We start from the raw sequence: 19,509 nt of genomic DNA on the forward strand, positions 1-19,509 counted from the left end.
CTTTTAGTGGTACAAAGTTTATTAAAATGTCCAGAATAGGTCGTTACACGAAAAAATCAAAGTTAGACACAGCATGTCAGCAACCTCAAACAGGATCTGCTGCAACTTCATCCATGCATCAAGTAGATTGCCTTCTCCCCTCTAGTGGTGTTGGTGCCCCCACAACCTCATCTTTACGCCCCTTTTGACCGTCCCGTACCGAACCACTGCCTGCTCCACAGACTTGCACGAATGGTGCTCAGAACTCGGAGGCGGGTGATCAAGACTTAGACCCAAAGGCAGATGAGGTAGATTCTTTTGAGCAATACATTGACAACTTGTTTGCTGCGTCGAAGGCTTTGAAGTGCAAGGGACGTAAGACCACCGAATTTTGGGATGTTAAAACAATTGGTATACATGAATTTATCCCATATAATTTTTAATGCTTAATTTTTATATGATTTCATCACATCTTGGCCACAATAGTTATTTACACAGACTAACTATGATTTACAGAGTCCGATGGGACATTCAAGCAACTTCATTTGAGTGTGAAGGAGGCTATGAAGCCACCTAACAATAAAAAGATCGTACTTAGGTTCAACAAGAGACTGCAACCAGTTGAAAATGAAGCCGGTGTACTGAGCGGCGTTCTCAGATTGTTAGGATCTGACTACACCAAATTCCCAATATGAGAAAAATACTGGAGAAAGGTTCGCTCTAAAGACAAGATCTATAACGAATATATAAAGGTAAAACGTTATATTCTTGTAGAGTTCGAGAATCTGAATTTGACACATATTAACAAGTTAATTTTACTAGTACAGAAAATATTTTATTTTGATGAAGATAATGGAGAAACTATCAAGCGTACAATATTAAAAATGCTAGGGAGGGCTTTGAAGGACACGAGAAACAGGTTGTACCATGATTATTACAAATCAGAACTGACTATTGAACAAAATATTGAAGAACTGACTATTGAACAAAATATTACTGCGGATCATTGGAGATAGTACCTTGATTATCGCAATACTGAAGATACAAAGGTAATATATTTTTTTTCATAACAAAAAAAGTCTATTTATGTTACATTTAGTCAAAAAATGGTGTCTAGTAACTTTTACTTTTGATGGCATGATAGGAGAAGTGTAGAAAAAATGCTGTGAATCGATCGAAGCAGTTATACACTCATACTGGCGGATCAAAAAGCTTGGCAAGGTTCGAAGAAGAAGAGGTAATTTACGTTTGACTCTCTTTTTGAACCTTCTATTCGTCTACCTATTCACTATTTAAGCTATATTGTTACAGTCGGAACGACAAGGGTGTCTAGTTGGTTGAGGGCCAGGGAGTTATGGACCTTAACGCACAAACGACCTAATGGCTCTTATCTCCATGATGCAGCTCGTGCTATTGGTGTAAGTAATGTGTTGTGAATCACTAAGTTGTTTCTCATAGGTTTTGTTTGTTAAAATTGTGTTGAAAATCTATTCTGTTAGCAATTAGCTAATAAATGCTTATGTTCGCCTATCTAACTTTGTAGGAAAAAATTGTGGAGATTGAGCAACATGATGAATCATCTAGACTATTGTCTCAGAATGATTCGCTTGCTCAAACTCTTGGAAAGGAGCACCCGGGTAGAGTGCGTGGCATGGGTATCGGACCGACTTCTAGTCAAGTGTTCAGTACGAATTCACATCAACCGAGCAATGGTACTCAAAGAGAGGAGACCCAAAGGGTGCTGCTTGAATTACAAGCAGAGCTGGCGGCCGAGAAATTAGAAAGGAAGGCAATGGAGGATGAAGCAGCACTCGAGAAGACAAAAAGGCAGGCAATGAAGAGTGCTCTAAAATGTCTAATTCAAGGGTAAGGTGGGGAGCTGCCACCAGGCGTGGCTGCATGGATGAATTCATCGGAGGGACAGAGTAGAAAGTAGATCTTAGGATTTGAAATTAATTTTTTAGTTACACTTTTTTATTATTGACTATGAAACTCTTAGTAAGGAATACACTTTATTGATATTTGGATAAATATATGAGTATTTTTATCAGTTTTGCTAATGTCGTTTACCCATCAATTTATTTTTTCAGTTACAAAATAATTAAGACTTCTAATATCATGAAAAATTCAAAAAATAACAAAAAAAATACCGAGTACATTCAAATTAAAAAAGTGTTGATTGCTGGTGCAAAATACAGTATTTTTACGGTCATTTAGTCGGACAAATAGCGGCAGTTATAAAATGGCCGAAAATAAATGTAAAACTATTGAATATCAAATAGCGGCGGCTTTAAACTGCCACAAAATACATTTAAAAAATACAACAGTCAACAAAATAGCGGCGGTTCAAAATCGCCGGAAAATGCTGTCGAATTCAATGTTGGCCAAAAACCGCTGCTAAATCAACCGACGCTATTCAAGAGATTTTGCTGTAATTGTGCCAGCGGTTCAGTGAAACTACCCTAAAATCAAATTTCCACGTCCCATTCTGCAACGTTTCTTGAAGCATTGCTAACTCTTCTTGCGTCGATTTAAAACCGCCGCTAATCTCTATAAAAACCGCTACTAAAACCCATTTTTCTTGTAGTGCATAGCAAGCTTTTCTGGTATAACATTGTATCATGGAACATTAATTTTTCAATTTTTATCATCATTGAGATTCATATTAAATAATTTATATGATCTAGATTGAGTTGGCAAACATGATTGTGGTGTGCAATTGAAAAGTTTTCAATCTCTTTCTTTTCCAAACTATGTTTTAGAGTAAGCTGAGTCATGCTGTGTTTGATATCAATTTTTTAATGGCTTTTTTATATGTTAGAACTAACAAACAAGCACATATGCAACTCGTATAAAAATAAGAAAATTATTTGATAATTTAAACAATTAATCAGTAGTTATCAGTTTTCATAAATTATTTAACGATTTTTAATTATTATAATAAAAAGATATATTGTAAGTCTCAACAAGTTTATACCGATATCCTTTGTTTCTGCAATAATTATTCCTATATATATATATATATATATATATATATATATATAGACCAAACCGGAGAACAAATTTTAGGCTAAGAAATTTCGGTTTAATTAACAAGTATTTCATGTTTATTATATGCATCTAGAAATTTGATGCTACAACAACAACAACATAAAAATGATAATACTAATAGATTAAAAATTATCTCTGACCATTCTACTTATTTGGATCTCAAAAATAATTTACAATCTTAGAAAGCATAAAAAATTTATTTATTGATGGCATCTTATTTGACATTATTTGATTTCTAATACGCATACAAGTTAAAGCAAGTTATTATATATATATATATATTATACAATGACAATTTTTTCGTTGAAAAAATAAAAGAAAATAAAAACGAGTTTTGTTTTGAGATTATTGCTAAGTATATATCATACATTTTTGTTAGTTATCATAGTTTTAAAAATAAGATCGGATCAATTCAACTGAATTAATTAAAAATTCGTTACCAAACTGATTAAATTCAAGCAAAAATTAGTTGGCAACAATTCGGCCAAAGAATTAAAAAAATCAATGCAGTTTTTTAGCAGTTAATGAATTTAATATAATAAAATATAAAAATATATTTTTTTAAAAATTATATATTTTATACATCAATATATTATTTTATTATATCCGGTTCAATTTTGGTTGATCTCGGTTGAATTTTTAAATTTTTAAACTTCTAACTCACAGTATCACCCAACCCGACAGGTTAAGGATTAATTCGTCGTAGATTTGAATTTTATTTAAAGGTCTGTCGCTGGCCAATAGATAATATAAAGCGAGATTCGAACTCATAATACTTATTTAAACGGACGAATGAGTTGACAACTCGGTCAACTCAAGTTAGTTAGCTAGTCTATGATCTTTATTATCTTATTTTTGGACTTCAATTGGAATGGTATAGATTTCATGCAAAAACACCATGACTACAGAACCTGTTGTGGACCAATGCAAAGAGGCCTACATCAACTTGCTGTACAAAAGCACCAAATATTTAAAAAAAAAAAAAAAAAAAGAAAAGAAAAAGAGAAAGCCGTCACGCAACTGACGCACCCATCAAAACTGTATTGGGTTCAAAACCTATGTTTAAGTGTGTCTGAGTGCAGTATAAGCCCAATAGAAAAGCTCGGACAAATGGAAAACAGAAAGAAAGAACAAAAAAAAAAGAAAAAAAGTGAAAGAACATGTCCAAGAAATACACATAAACAAAAAAGAAAAAATCCAGCACATGAGCTGCTAATTTGGTGAATGATTTATCTGCCTTAAAGCAAGTGCATTTTACTTACCATCCAAATAAAAAAAAAAATCTTCTAAAGGAATAATATTAGTAAAGTAGTAAAGTGATATTTTAATCATTTTTAAATTTATAATATTTATTATCTATAAACTTTATTATTTTAATTCAATGATGATTAATGATGCATTTTTTTCTCTAAAATAATAATACAACTTTTGAGGATTCAAATTCCCAAATAAATAAGTGCATCTTTAATTTTCCTTTGATATTTTTAAGTGTATCTTTTTTTACTATACACTCTTTGAATAAAAAATAAACTAATAAATAATATCAAAAGTTTATTGTTAAATGTATTTATTTTCATTACACCCTATTTAAATAAAAGATAAACTACTAAAATAATATGTGAAAATTTATATCACTGATCAAAATAAATTTTAAAAATATGAACGATAAATAAATTTTAAATAATTTAAAAACGTGATAAAAATAATTAAAAAAATATTATATTATTTTATAAATGAGAAATAATTTTTATATGAAACAAACAACTATATATTTGATTCGATTTTTGTAAAAACATTTAGATTATTATTTAAAATGTGAAGTTAAAAAATCGAAAAATCGAAACAAAGGTTAATCTATAGAAATTTTTTCATTTTTTAAAATTTGGTCATTCACAATAAAAAAAATAAAAAATTTACTTAGTATAAAATCACAAAGTTTAAGGAATGAGAATGTCTTATTTTTAATAATGCTTAAAAAATGGTATTAAATTTTAATTTCTAAACTCTTTTATATATTTAATACTTAGTTATTCTGTAATATTTTTTAATTTTTTGATAATTTATTTATTGTTAATATTATTTTATTATTTTTATAAGTGATTTTGATAGTTTACCCTTAGATAAATAAAAATAAAAAAGAATAACCACCGAAAATGACCTTAAATTATCAAATTGCTAACAAAAATATCTGTGAACACGAAAATACTATTAAAATATTTTAAAGAGTAAAGATCATTTTTGTTTCTAACATTTCGGGTAAGTCATAAAGTTGTCTTTAACGTTTGAATCGTCATATTTAAATACTTAACGTTTCAAAATTGATTCAATGTTGTCCTGCAATTAGGAATCTGTTAACGAAATTAACGGCGGGACAAAATTGAGATGATTTTAAAACGTTAGGGACTTAAATAGAACAAAAACATTAGAGACGAAAATGATACATAAAAATAAATTTTAATTTTATCCTTCACTAATATCAATCTTTTATGGTACATAGTTATTCAATTATTTTTAATCACATTTAAATAAATTATACTTAATCACATTATTTTTATTCTAAATAAATTTATTTTTTTATAATTTTATTCTTAAAAAGTTTTACACATCATGAAATGTTTGTAAAATGACTAGAATCACATTACTTTATTGTATATTTATCATTTTTTTTCCATAAGTTTATGTACTAGTCATTCTACAAATATTTTATGATGAATAAAAATCTTTAAGAATAAAATTATAAAAAAATAAATTTATTTAGAATAAAATTAATGTGATTAAGTGTAATTTACTTAGATGTGATTAAAAAATAATTGAATAACTGTGTACCGTAAAAAATTGATATTATTGAATGATGAAATTTAAATTTATTTTCTATATATCGTTTTTGTCCACAACGTTTTCGTCCTATTTAAGTTCCTAACGTTTTAAAATTGTCTCAATTTTGTTCCGCGTCAATTCCATTAACATATTTCTAACGGTAGGACAACATTGAATCAATTTTAAAACGTTGAGGACTTAAATAGGACAATTCAAACGTTAGAAACAATTTTAAAACTTACTCCAAATATTGGAGACAAAAACAATACTTTCCTCTATTTTAAAACATAACAAGAGTACTCAACTTTTAACTATATATTCATAAAGAGGGTTTTAGATATCAGCTTTTAAGGCGATTTTTTACAATAATGATTAAAAAATAGGATATTTTTATTTATATAATTTTACACTAAGTATATATATTTTAGCGATTTTATTTTTTATGGCAAAAAGTATTTTTAAGAAATAAAAAAGATCAAGAGATCAAATTTTGGTTTCATTTTTTACCTGCACATCCTAAATAAAATTTTTAAATATTCTTATAAAATTTTAAATCAAATATACAAAATAATTTATCAAATACAAAAAAAGATTGTTTATAAAAAAAAATTATATTTTTAAATTTTATTATTGTATTTTTAAAATATTTTAAAAATATTTTTTATTGTAAATACATTTAAAAAATAATTTTTTCAATGATTTAATAATTGGATGACATTTTTTGTGGTTATACATAACAAATATTACATAATAAAAAATTATACTTAATAACAACGTCAATACAGTAAAATAATTATGAAGATTCATTTTTATAATTGTTCGTTGTATGCTATAAACAATTTTGTGTCGAGACATTCAAGCTATGAAAATAATTATTTTTTAATTTTTTTATTAGAATTAGTTAACAAATATTTTTAAGGTATTTAATAAAAATACTAAATAAAATAAAATTTAATGAAAACATTTAAAGAAAATTTTCTTTGTTAACAAACTTTTTTAAATTTTTTCTTGTAACATAATTATTTATTGAAATGTGTGCCTGTTGACAAGCCAAGTCACAACTCCCAACGCTGCATACAAAAATGAAATTTCCATCCCCCCACACGCTTTTCTTTACACATTCTCCCTAATTAAAATATGGTGGATACTATGATACTTTTTATTTTTGTGTTTAAATTATTTAATTTATTTTTATAAATAAAAAATAAAATTTATAAAATAAAAGTAAAATATTTAAAATTTATTAAATGTTATTTTTTTATCTTTTTTAATAAATTAGATACCATAATTTATACATCATAGCATTCACCTCAAAATATTCGTGCTCTTCTCTTTAAAGAATAGAGAGATTTCATTCGAAGAAATAACTAAATAAAAGAGGAAAAGTCTAAGGTATAGACGGTGAAAAATATCTATACCTATGGACATTAGGTGTTCTTCTTAGTAGATTGACATGTGGTGCTGGAAGGATCTGAAAGTTTTAGAAAATGCAGATACCTAGAGGACAAAACGGGTGGTGACATTGACCAGATCTTTTCAACTTCTTTTAATAATTGAAAGAATGTAGTATAATTTTTTATTATTAATTTTATAAGTGAAATAAAAAATAAATATAAAAAATGATAAAAAAAAATAAAAAATCATATTTTGTACTCTTAATTTTTTTATTTTTAACAATTAAAAGAATCCATCTTTGATATTACATAAAAACAGTTTTGTTTGTCTGACTTTTGATAGAGATTAATGACCAAGTTAAGTTGTTAATGATATCAATTTTTTTTTCTTCTTTGGGCCAGAAAATTAATTCAAATGATGGGGTAATTAAAACTATTTTTTATGAATTGGGCCAGTAATTGCTATGTTGATTTCCCTCTATCACTGCTTTTTATTCATGAATGTGTATTTGTTTTGTGGGAAAAAAAATTGAAGTAAATTATTAAAATTGTGTATACCAAAAAAAATATTAAAATTGTCCCCAAATATGTTAATAAAAATATCTTTTACTCAATAACAATAAAAATATCAATAAAGTATTTTAAAATACGATAAAAATATTAAATATCAAATATATGTTTTTGAAAAAAATTTTAGATATTAAATTTCGATATAGTTTTTTCAAGCAGTTTAAAAAATAAGATATTTTTTATTTTTTATTCTTAAAATTTAGTGATATTATGTTAAGTAAATTTTTTTTGCAATTTATTTTTGTTAATAACCAATAAAAAATGAAAGAAAATTTTAGAGATTCATCTTTTATTTTTTTTTTAATATCTTTTTAAATATTTATTTAAATATTTTTATAAAATTTTGGATCAAATATATAAACAGTTTGTCAAAATACAAAAATCATTGCCACTTATAAAAGATAATATTCTTTTTTATTATTTTTGTCACATTTTATAATATTTTGATGATATTTTTATCATAAAAAAGTGGAAGATATTTTTATCAACGTTTTAAAAAATTGAAAACAGTTTTAGTGGTTTAGCCAAAACGTTATATTAAATTATTTTACATAGTTTATTCTTACATGACACTTTCTTTTGTTAAAAGAAAAAAAAATAAGTATACCAATTATATAAGTAGAGTTGGAAATAGTGAAAAAATTAACTAAATTAGTATGTGAAAAAATAAAAAAAATATTTTGATGGATATCAATGGCTAAAAGAAGGGAAAGTTGAATCTTACCCTATTTTTATTTTGCTTGATTAATCTTAAAGTTGGATGAAATTTTTAGATTAAATAGTATTATCTATGGTGAAAAGTAGGAGATTATTTTTTTTTTTGTCAAAGGATGAACCAAAATTGAAATACGTGTAAGGCATAAAGCTGTGAAGTCTAAGTAGATAGAATAAGTATGAGATTATTTTATTTTGTCTCCTGAAGTAAAAAATCAGAAACAGAGAAAAAATGAAGAAGTGACACAGCTATATATCCTAGTTCAGCTATTTAGTGCAATGTAACCTACATGCAGTCTCCATCATAACTATGACAAAATTTTACTATTTTTGAACAAGATTAAATTCACCAATTTTTTCTAAGATTCTATTCAATACTATTTGGGACAAATTCAGTTTCTAACTTAAACCAGATTTGACTAGGAACTCACCCTAGCTTTCAACAGTAAAGTGCTCACTCAACTTGTAAGGAAATCTCCTTAGGATCATGACAATAAAACAGAAATACATACAAAGAATTTTTGAGATAAATATAGGCTTTTCTCTAAGTCTAACTCTCTTGCCTTTTTTCACTCAACTGTTTTTTCTTACATACCTCACTGTAATACCTTTTACCATTGAAATAAAGAAAGATTAGATTGAGAAAGCAAAATATTCAATAAGAACCATGAAGGAGAAGAATGGTAATTACTCTGTAAGTTATGAAAACCCAAACGTTGTGCTCTCACTCCTTACTTCAATCATTGGCTGTTCATCCCTTTAATAAAGGAGTGAAACTTCCAAAATTTAAAATTTTTCTTCAGCACGTTGGACTTCTTCTCTCAAAAATTCAGTAGTAGCAATAGCATCACAGAGGAGAGAAAGAGTAGAGACAATGAATGAATCATACAGGCATCCATACCTTCTATCTTCTCTTTCATCTTTTTTTCAAATTGCTTGTTGAATCTGAACCCTTCATTCTTACTTTGGCTCTAAGTTTGATTTTTGAACGTTGATTCACAATAAAGATTCATCATCTTCCACATTTTCAACTTTCCACTTCTATGTATGCAAGGAGAAGATTTCTTTACCGAGTTTCAATGAAGTATAAATGTAAAAATACTTTTTCTGATTTGCCCTTTGGATGTGATCTTTGCCTTCACCCCTAACTTCTTTGACTTTCTCTTATTGCTTAGTTTTGGTAACTCATCTTTTTAGTTCCTTGATTTTGTCCTAACTCAGAACTTCTCCTTTTTCTTACTTTTTTTTTAAAAAATCACATGGATGATGAAAAAGAGAGAAAAGAGAGTTTTGGTTATGTGGTGTGGCATTTTGGTTCAGATACAAATATAGTTCCATTTTTTAGTTTGCAATCAATTTGAATGAATGGATTTAGATCAATTGTTGGGCCTTGTGCTTGTGTTTGGGCCAGACTTAATTTTTTCTTTCTTACTTGAGAGAGTTGTGGTCTGATTCTTCATCCTCTTTAGTGTCATTTTTCAGATCTTCCCAAGAAGCTATGAGCATTTTCTTCTTGTTCTTCTGAGATTTGTCTTTCCTCTTCAGTTTGGGACAATCGTATTTGTAGTGTCCAGCTTTTTTGTAGTTGTAGCAAATGACCTTGCTGATGTCCTTCTTTGGTTCCTTTGAGCTGCCTCCTCTACTTCTTTCTTTTAGTCTCATCAGCCTTCTAAGTTTTCTAGCAAAAAACACAATCTCGTTATCTGATAAATAGTCACTGGATTCATCATCCAATAATTCAGCACAAGATTTAAGAGCCACTCCTTTCTTTTTTGTGTCAATTTTTATGTGAGTGATGTTGTAAGCTAGTAACTTTTCTCTCAGCTCATCATAGGTCATTTGGCTTCAGAGATAACAATAGCCTTAGTTTCCTACTTTTTTGTCTGACTTCTCAGAACTTTCCTCACCAACACTTGTTCGAAATGAGTAATTTTCATAGCATCCAAGCTATTTATGATGATAGAGAACTTCTCAAATATTTCATCTATTGATTCTCCTTCCTTCATAGTAAATATTTCATACTCCTTACTCAGCATGTCAATCCTTGTTTCTTTTACTTTTGTGGTGTCCTCATGTGTAACTTGGAGCTTATCCCAGATATACTTTGTTGTTTTGCATCTAGAAACCTTTCGGTATTCTTCGAAGCTGATGACACAATTTAGTATGTTGACAGCCTTGAAATTGAGTTGCACATTTTTTTTGTCGTTGTCATTCCATTTTGCTTCTGCTTTAGGAGTAACAACACCTTCAGCGCTTGTTTTGGTTTGAATTTGAGGACCATTTATGATTATCTTCCAAAGGTTGTAATCCACAGACTGAACAAAGTTCTTCATTCTTTCTTTCCAGTAGTTGTAATTTTTTCGATAATGGAGGTTTGTTATTGGATTACCCTTCTGTCAGTGTGTAAGCCACTATGTTAGATCCCATGTTGTTTGCCATTTGGATTTTTTCTCCAAGCTTTGAAACTTGATCTCTTTGAGACCAAACTCTGATACCAATTGATGGATATTAGTAGCTAAGAGAAGGGGCTTGAATCTTGACCTCTTTTTATTTTGCTTGATTAATCTTGGAGTTGGATGAAATTTTTGGATTTAATAATATTACCTCTGGTGAAAAGTAAGAGATTATTTTATCTTGTCTCTTGTAGAAGGATGAGCCAAAACTGAAATACATGCAAGGCATAAAGCTGTGAAGTCTAGCTGGATAGAATAAGTAGAAGATTATTTTGTTTTATCTCCTAAAGTGAAAAACCAAAAACAGAGAAGAGAAGAAGAAGTGATACAGCCATATATCCTGATTCTGCTACTCAGTGCAATGTAGTCTACATACAGTCTCTATCATAACTATGATGAAATTTCACTATCTTTGTACGAGATTACATTCACTAATTTTTCCTAGGATTCTACCCAATCTTATCTGGGACAAATCCAGTTTTTAACCTAAACTAGATTTGACTAGGAATTCACCCTAACTTTCAACAGCAAAGTGCTCACCAAACTTGTAAGGGAATCTCCTCAAGATCATGACAACAAAATAAAAATACATACAAAGAAATTCTAAGATAAACATAGGCTTTTCTCCAAGTCTAACTCTCTTACCTTTTTTCACTCAATGATTTTTTCTTACATACTTCACTGTAATTGCTTTTACCATTGAAACAAAAAAAGACTAGACTGAGAAAGCAGAATATTTAATAAAAATCATGAAGGAGAAGAATGATAATAGCTCTGTAAGTTGTGAGAACTCAAACGTTGTGCTCTCACTCCTTACCTCAATCCTTGGTCGTTCACCCCTTTAATAGAGGAGTGAAACTTCCAAAGTTTGAAACTTTTTTTTAGCACATTGGACTTCTTCGCCTAAAAATTCAGTAGCAGCAGTGGCATAACAGAGGAGAGATATAGTAGAGGCAGTGACTGAATCATACATGCATCTATACCTTCTATCTTCTCTTACATCCTTTTTTTCAAATTGCTTGTTGAATTTGAACCCTTCATTCTTGCTTTAGTTCCAAGTTTGATTCTTGAATATTGATTCACAACACAGATTCATCATCTTCAACATCTTCAACTTTTTAGTTCTGTGTATGTAAGGAGAAGATTTCTTCACCGAGCTTTAATGAAACATAAATATGAAAATGCTTTTTGTAATTTGCCCTTCAGATGTGATCTTTGCCTTTAACTCTAGCTTCTTTGACTTCCTCTTCTTACTTAGTTTTGATAACTCACCTTTTTGGTTCCTTGATTTTATCCTAACTCAGAACTTCCTCCTTTTTTTTTTTTTTTGCTTTTTCTTCTGAGAAATCACGTGGGTGATGAAAAAGAGAGAAGAGAGAATTTTGGTTCGGTGGTGTGGTGTTTTGGTTCATAGACAAATGTAGTTCCATTCTTTAATTTACAACCAATTTAAATGAATGGACTTGGATCAATTGTTGGACCTTATGCTTGTGTTTGGGCAAGAATTAATTTTTCCTTTCTTCCTTGTTTTAGTCAGATTGTTTGCTTTTATTTCCGATGAAAATTAGCCACTCATTCTTTAAATTAAATATGATGATATGAGTACTTTGTTTAAATTAAACCAATGTTAGATTTCATTAATTTGTTGGGCGTATTTTTTTGTTTTCTGAATCAGTGTGATTAAATTAATTTTTTGTGCACTAAACAACCTAATCATATAAATAATTGTATTTTTATTCTAATAATAATGTTTAGTCATTATCTATAATATATTGTTAGTTTTTTAAATTCAACATGTTTTTTTTTTAAATTTAAAATCTTGAATAACATTTTAAAATGAGATTTTTTGTATCTGTCTTTTAAAATTTTGAGATTTAACTTTAACTATCGACTGAAACTCTATTTATTGGGTTGCTAGAGTTATAAAAAATAAAATGAAACTAATATTATAACAAGTCACAGTTATGGCAACATGAATCGAATCCTGTAAAGTAAAAATTCATCAAATTAAAACTTGAAATTATTTAAAATTGTTAGAATATAATTAGGATCAATTAGGATCAATTAGCATTATTTAGTATATCTGAATATTTATTATAGGAGATTATGTTTTTATTATTACAATTCTCTTAGTACTTATAAATACCCTTTTATATTGTATCATTCCAGACAACTTGAGTAGACAACTTGATTACAACTCAATAATACACCTTTCAGATTACTCTCTCAGTCTCTTGTTTCTAACATGGTATCAGAGCCATGGTATCCTCCTTGAAGAGGATAGGTTGTTTTCCTTGAAGTGAAATCACTGTAGTTTTTGCATTTTTTTTTTCTATGTCATTCATCTTTCTATTTTGTCACTCCTTTGAAACTTTTTCACCTCACCGACTAGCCTATTTTTTCTGTCTTCTATTTTTTTTCGAGTTGAATGATCAAACACCATTGTCATCCGCTGCTTACCTATTCTCATGAAGAAATCATATAGTTTTCGCTCTCTTTCGGCAGTTCCGTCTGTGTTCTCCCGTGGCAGTTCCGTCTGCGTTCTCCCGTGGCAGTTCCGTCTGCGTTCTCCCGTGGCAGATCCGTCTGCGTTTTCCCGTGGCAGTTCCGTCTGCGTGTTTTCTTGTGGCAGTTCCGTATGCGTTTCTTTCTGGCAGTTCCGTCTGCACTTCCTTCAGACAAGCGGCAGTTCCGTCTGCACTTCCTTCAGACAAGCGGCAATTTCGTCTGCATTTCCTTCAGACAAGCGGCAGTTCCGTCTGCGCTTCCTTCAGACAAGCAACAGTTCCGTCTGTGCTTCCTTCATATAGCGGTAGTTCCGTCTACGCTTCCTTCAGACTAGCGGCAGTTCCATCTGCGCTTCCTTCTGGCAGTTCCGTCTGCACCCGTTTTATTAATTTATGCAGTTTTTTTTTATTTATTTCATTGTTTTAAATATGTTTCAAACTCAAGTTGTCACTTGAGTTTGAGGGGGGATGTTAGAATATAATTAGGATCAATTAGCATTATTTAGTATATCTGAATATTTATTATAGGAGATTATGTTTTTATTATTACAATTCTCTTAGTACTTATAAATACCCTTTTATATTGTATCATTCCAGACAACTTGAGTAGACAACTTGATTACAACTCAATAATACACCTTTCAGATTACTCTCTCAGTCTCTTGTTTCTAACAAAAATAAAAAGTATTTTAAGTTGAAAATTTTTAAATATTCAAATAACACTTTTAGAGGTATAATTTTTTATTTATAATTTATATTTTTTAAAATTGCAATTTTGGCGTGTATGACGTTTTTGTTTTCAAATTTAAAAGAGAATAATTAAATTATTGAAAATCGTTGAATGTATATTTTTTATGCTGGAACGGTGACAATGTTATTTATTTTAGTTGATATAAAAAAGAATCTTTTTTTAGTTTTATTAATTTACTCAAAAAATATATTAATTACGGTGACAAATTTTGAAGTATTATAAATGGGTCGTGTATTTATACCATCATACCCTCTATTCTGTGAAGATGGCTTATTAATTTGGTTGGCCCAATATACCTCCGAAAATTTGTTATACTGTACCATTTTAATGCCATTGTTAAAGGAGAATAAATTCTCTCTATTTTTTTTAAATTATTTGATAAAGTGTGATTTTTTATTTTATATTTTTTAAATAAAACAAAAATAATATATAAAAAAAATTAAATAATAAAATATTACACTTTACTCAATAATTTGAAAAAGAAAATTACGAAAATCCACTCCTATTGTTAAACTCAACTAATCCAACGACAAATTCTTAGAGCTTGCAGTAAAATCTACTTTTTCTGCTATGTTTTCAGTGTATCCACTGTACAATTAAAAAAAAAAAAACAATAATTCGTTTTACTCAAAAAAAAAAAAAAAATACTGTATCTATATGTATAGATATTTTTTGGCATTCATACCATAGCAGCTTCTCATAAAAAATATTTGTAAATAAAAAAAATAAATTTAAATTTAAAAAATAAAATAAGTATTTTTTTTATATTAAATTATATATTGAGAGTGGATATAAATATTGATTATAAAAAATTTTAATAAATAGAAATAAAAATAAATTTAAGACTCTTTAGTTTTTAAATTTAAACAAGATATATTGTAATATTACGAGATTTTATTTTTTATTTTTCAAATAGACTTATCTTAACACTTTCTTTTTTATTTTTATACATACAAAAGTGCCTTTTTTAAATTAAAATAAAAAAATTTTTAATTTCAAAAAAAAAAATATTCTATCTTTAATTTTTAGAATCTATTTTTTTTTTTGTTTAAGAGAAGGTTGTCCAACTCTCGACAAATTTTACCACATTCGTCTAATTAAATACATGTTATAAATAAAAAGATAATACCTTTCGTAAATAAAAATGTTATTGTTCCGGGGGTTACCTGAAACTGTAAGTCGATTTCGGATGAAATCTGCGGTGGTGGCCGGAGTTGCTGTGTCCGACTTGTTGGACTTGGTGGTGCTGCTGATCCTTCGTCACCGGTGGGTGGTGGTACCTGCAAGAGACTCCGATGCTTAAGTTAGCACGTGCTTTATGCAGGTTTTTTTGTAGAATCAGAGTATGAGTTATACCTGAGTGCTCCAGTGTATTTATAGTAGTGAGTGAGCTTTAAGATAAGTTAGTTATCTTATCTTATCTTTTGGGGAGCTGCCTTATCTTTCTAGGCTTTTACTGCCTTTAGATTTGGGTTGTGCTCCCTTATTTGGGCTTGCTTTGGGCTTTCATGACGTTTTGGCCGAACTCTTTGAGAAGAGGTCGGAGATTCTGACTTGGAAGAGGTCGGTCGACCTGTCTTTAATCATCTCGGGTCGTACAGCTCGACCCAGGACATGAACAGTGCCCCTGCTTGAGCGTGGTCTTCCTTTTGAGGTCGTGTCTTTTTAGATTTCGACCTCTTTTGGAGAAGTCGAGCTCGAGCATTTTTGTTGATCTCGTTTGTAGAACTCCTATTAGTGGTTTTGAATACGGAACGTTTCCTCTCTTAATTACGGCGCACGTTTTGCTTTTCTTGGAAACGTGCGAAGGTTTAAAAACTCACTTAACTCTTCGCCGTTTCCTTTGTTTCCCTCTTTGTATCTCCATTTGAATTTTTCAAAGCCTTTTCTTTTATCCTCTCTTCTCCTTGCTCGCTGCGATTTTCTTTCTTTCTCCTTACCCTTCCGTTTTTGGATCTTCGTGTTTTCCTTTCCTTATTTCGAAAAGGCGATTGTTGACGACGTTTCGATCGCTTGCTTCAGTCTTCTGATCGTCCACTGCAGGTTGGTTTTCTTCTTCTCTCTCTTCTTTACTTTCCATGCCGTTCTTTTCATGCTTGCGTTACTTAGGTTTAAAAAGTTTTGATCTTGTTTGGATTCGTGTTGGAAAGTTTGAATCTTTTCTGCGTCATTGTGCTTGATCATTGCTGTAATGTGCGATTTGATGCTGCTTTAGGGCTTCTTTGATTTGCCACTTGTTTCTGCCCCCTTTTACTAGATTTCTTTATGCGTAGATCTTTTTCTGTTTGTAGCTTGAAGTAATGAACTGTTAACTTGAAAAAGGTTGCATCTTTTCAATGATTTCTTCGTGGTATGTTTGATGTCGATGGCTTTCTTGCTGTTTTTGTATGAATCTTCTTTGTCAGAGGGGAATTGATCTTCTTTGTGTCTTTAGGGTATATACTGTAAGATTTTTTCTGAACCCTTACTTTGTTACTGCCTCCAAAGGATGCCCCTGGACCTTGCTGTAAGTCCTGGGGTTTCCCTTTTGCTGCTGAATCTGACTTCTGATATTCGCATGCTTTTGTCCGAGTTATATCTATACATGTCCGAGCTGTTTTCTTATTTGTCCGAGCTGTTTGGTTAGTAACCCATTTTTCTTTTTTCTTACTGTAGGAATAGTTGACCCATGTCTTCCTGCAAAAATATTGTCGAGATGTCCACTAAGATCCCAGATGGCATGTCTGACTGGCTGGATTCTCTTGTCTTGATGTGTGTCACTGTGGTTGATTCTGAATACTGTGCGTGACTTAGGAATCATCATAGGATTTGTAGTAGTAGAGATCAGGTGAAAAATTACGGGTTGGTAGCGCCTGACCCTGATGAGAGAGTTTGTTTTCCTTCTCTAACTCAGGAGGAACGTCCCTTCTTTTATGCGTATGATTACTTTTTTAGCCAAATGAACATCATCATTCCTTTTACTTCCTTTGAGACCGACCTGTTGTGGTCCTACAATGTAGCTCCTTCTCAACTTCACCCGAACTCATGGGGCTTCATAAAAATCTTCCAACTGTTGTGTCAAGAGTTGGATGTCCGACCTTCTCAAACTCTCTTTCTTTATCTTTTTGTTTTGACGAAGCCTGAGGCAGCTAAGAAGAAGGCTTCCTGGATTTCTTTCCGAGCTGCCCAAGGAAAGAAAGTTTTTTCTATGTACGACGAATCTTTTAGGGATTTCAAAAACTATTATTTCAAGGTCCGAGCTGTTGAAGAAGCTCGACCTTTCTTCTTGGAACAGAATAATGAGCCTGCCTTCCCCTTATGCTGGCAAAAGAATGTGGTAGTGTCTAAGTATACTTGGGAAATGCTAGATGAAGTTGAGCAGGCCTTCGTGCATGTGTTGGAGGAGAATTGGGGGGAATCTCCTCACCTCGACACAAAAAAGTTCTTAGGGGATCCCTCCCTTCTCCGAGTTGAATTGGGTAGTTGCCGATTTCTCTTTATCTTTTTTCTTTGTTTTATTTGCATATTTTGTGAATCCATCCCTTTCTTACTTTGCAATTCTGACTTTGCTGCTTTCTTTTTCAGAGATGGTGAAGACCAGTGATTCCATGAAGGCCTTTAAGAGGGCGAGGAAGGCGACTGTGGCCCAGAACATCTCTGCCAAAGGTTCTGGGGAAGGATCTTCAAAAGTTACTCTGAGGAGGTCGACCTCGGACTCCTCTAGGCCAAGGAAGGTCATACAGAATCCCCAAGTTTGCCTGGCTTCTTCTGATCCTCCCCAGCCGACCTCTGATGCTGCCTCTCCCTCTGCTGCCGGTCCTCCTCCCAAGAAACAGAGGACTGTTGAGCCCTTCAATTTGGATGCCCCTGACTTTGATGCTGTGGGGTTCGTTGATAACCAGATTGCTCCTTACGATCGACTTCCCATGGACGACGTGTCCATCCTGCACCACCTGACTTTGTTTTGCTCAATCCAAGACTCTCCTGTCCATGCGACGAAGGCCTTTATGCAGGAAGCCAAGTCGGAGTTTGACAGGATCAAAGAGTTGAAAGACGAGCTAGACGCCAAAGTGGCCAAGTTGGAACTGGATGTAGAGAAGGAGAAATCCAGGGCTGTTGCTGCGGAGGCTGCTACAAATCTGGCCGAGGAGATGGCCAAAAAGCCGAAGGAGAGTTATACTCGGACTTATGGCGAGTTGCTGGAGACCAGGGAGAGGCTGGAGTCTGCTCAAGCTGACTATACTGAGCTCCAGGGCTATTTTGTAGGTAGTGTGACTGATGCCTATGAGAATTTAAAGGCTCAGGTTCGAGTTCTTGCTCCCGAGCTCGACCTGGCTCTCTTCAGTTTGGACAACCTTGTGGAGGATGGGAAGATCGTCCCTGCCCTGGATGAGAATGAAGAGGAAGGTCCTCCCCCTATGCCGCCAGTCAAAGCTCCTGCTACCACGACTTCTTCAACTCCTTCTGCTGAGGTTGGCCACCCCGAGTCCGACCCCGATGTCCAAATCCTAAATCGGGAGGATGGAACTGTGGATGCGACCCCTCTGAAGACTATTCCTCCCTCAACAACTCAGAGCACCGCCGCTGAGGAGACTCTGAACCCCTTGTGACTTCTCTGATGTATTTTTGTATAGCCCGGTCTGTGGGCTTTTAAACTCTAATTCTTGTAATTGCGTCTTGGTGTGACTTTGACATTTTGGTTGCTTTTCTTAGCAACTTTATTTAGGAAAAACCAAATGCTTTCGAACTCTTAAGGTCGACTTTCAGGTGACCTTCTGAATTTTTATTATAATAGTTTTGTTTCTCTTGATATGTTTGTTTGCAATTTTGCCACTTCCAGGGATCTTTAGAGTGTTGAAATTTTGTTGTCCGACCTTTTTTTTTATTGCCTTGTGTTTGTTCATTTTCTGCTTTTGAGGCTAGCTTTGTTTGACAACTTTCTAGTGTTCTCGTAGAACTTTGTTAGTTTAGTCTGAACAACTCTGGTAGCTTTGTTGTGGAGTCGTGGCTTTTTGGGCAGAGCTGTGTCCCTCCTAGCGCACGCCCTTCGTTGGTCCGACTTCCCTTGTCGATCCTTTTTCGAGTTATGTTTAGTAATCCATTTTTTCTCAGACCTCGTCAGGCCTCTTTCTATGGATTATTTTTTATAACTTTGTCGCTTTGGTCGATTGGTCCGACTTCTTCTCGTCAGTCCTCCTTGAGTTATTTTTAGCAATCCATTTTTTCTCAGACCTCGTCAGGCCTCTTTCTATAGATTACTTTTTATAACTTTGTCTCTTTTGGTTGTTTGGTTC

Source organism: Arachis hypogaea, chromosome 16 (assembly GCF_003086295.3).
Source record: "Arachis hypogaea cultivar Tifrunner chromosome 16, arahy.Tifrunner.gnm2.J5K5, whole genome shotgun sequence".
NCBI lineage: Eukaryota > Viridiplantae > Streptophyta > Magnoliopsida > Fabales > Fabaceae > Arachis > Arachis hypogaea.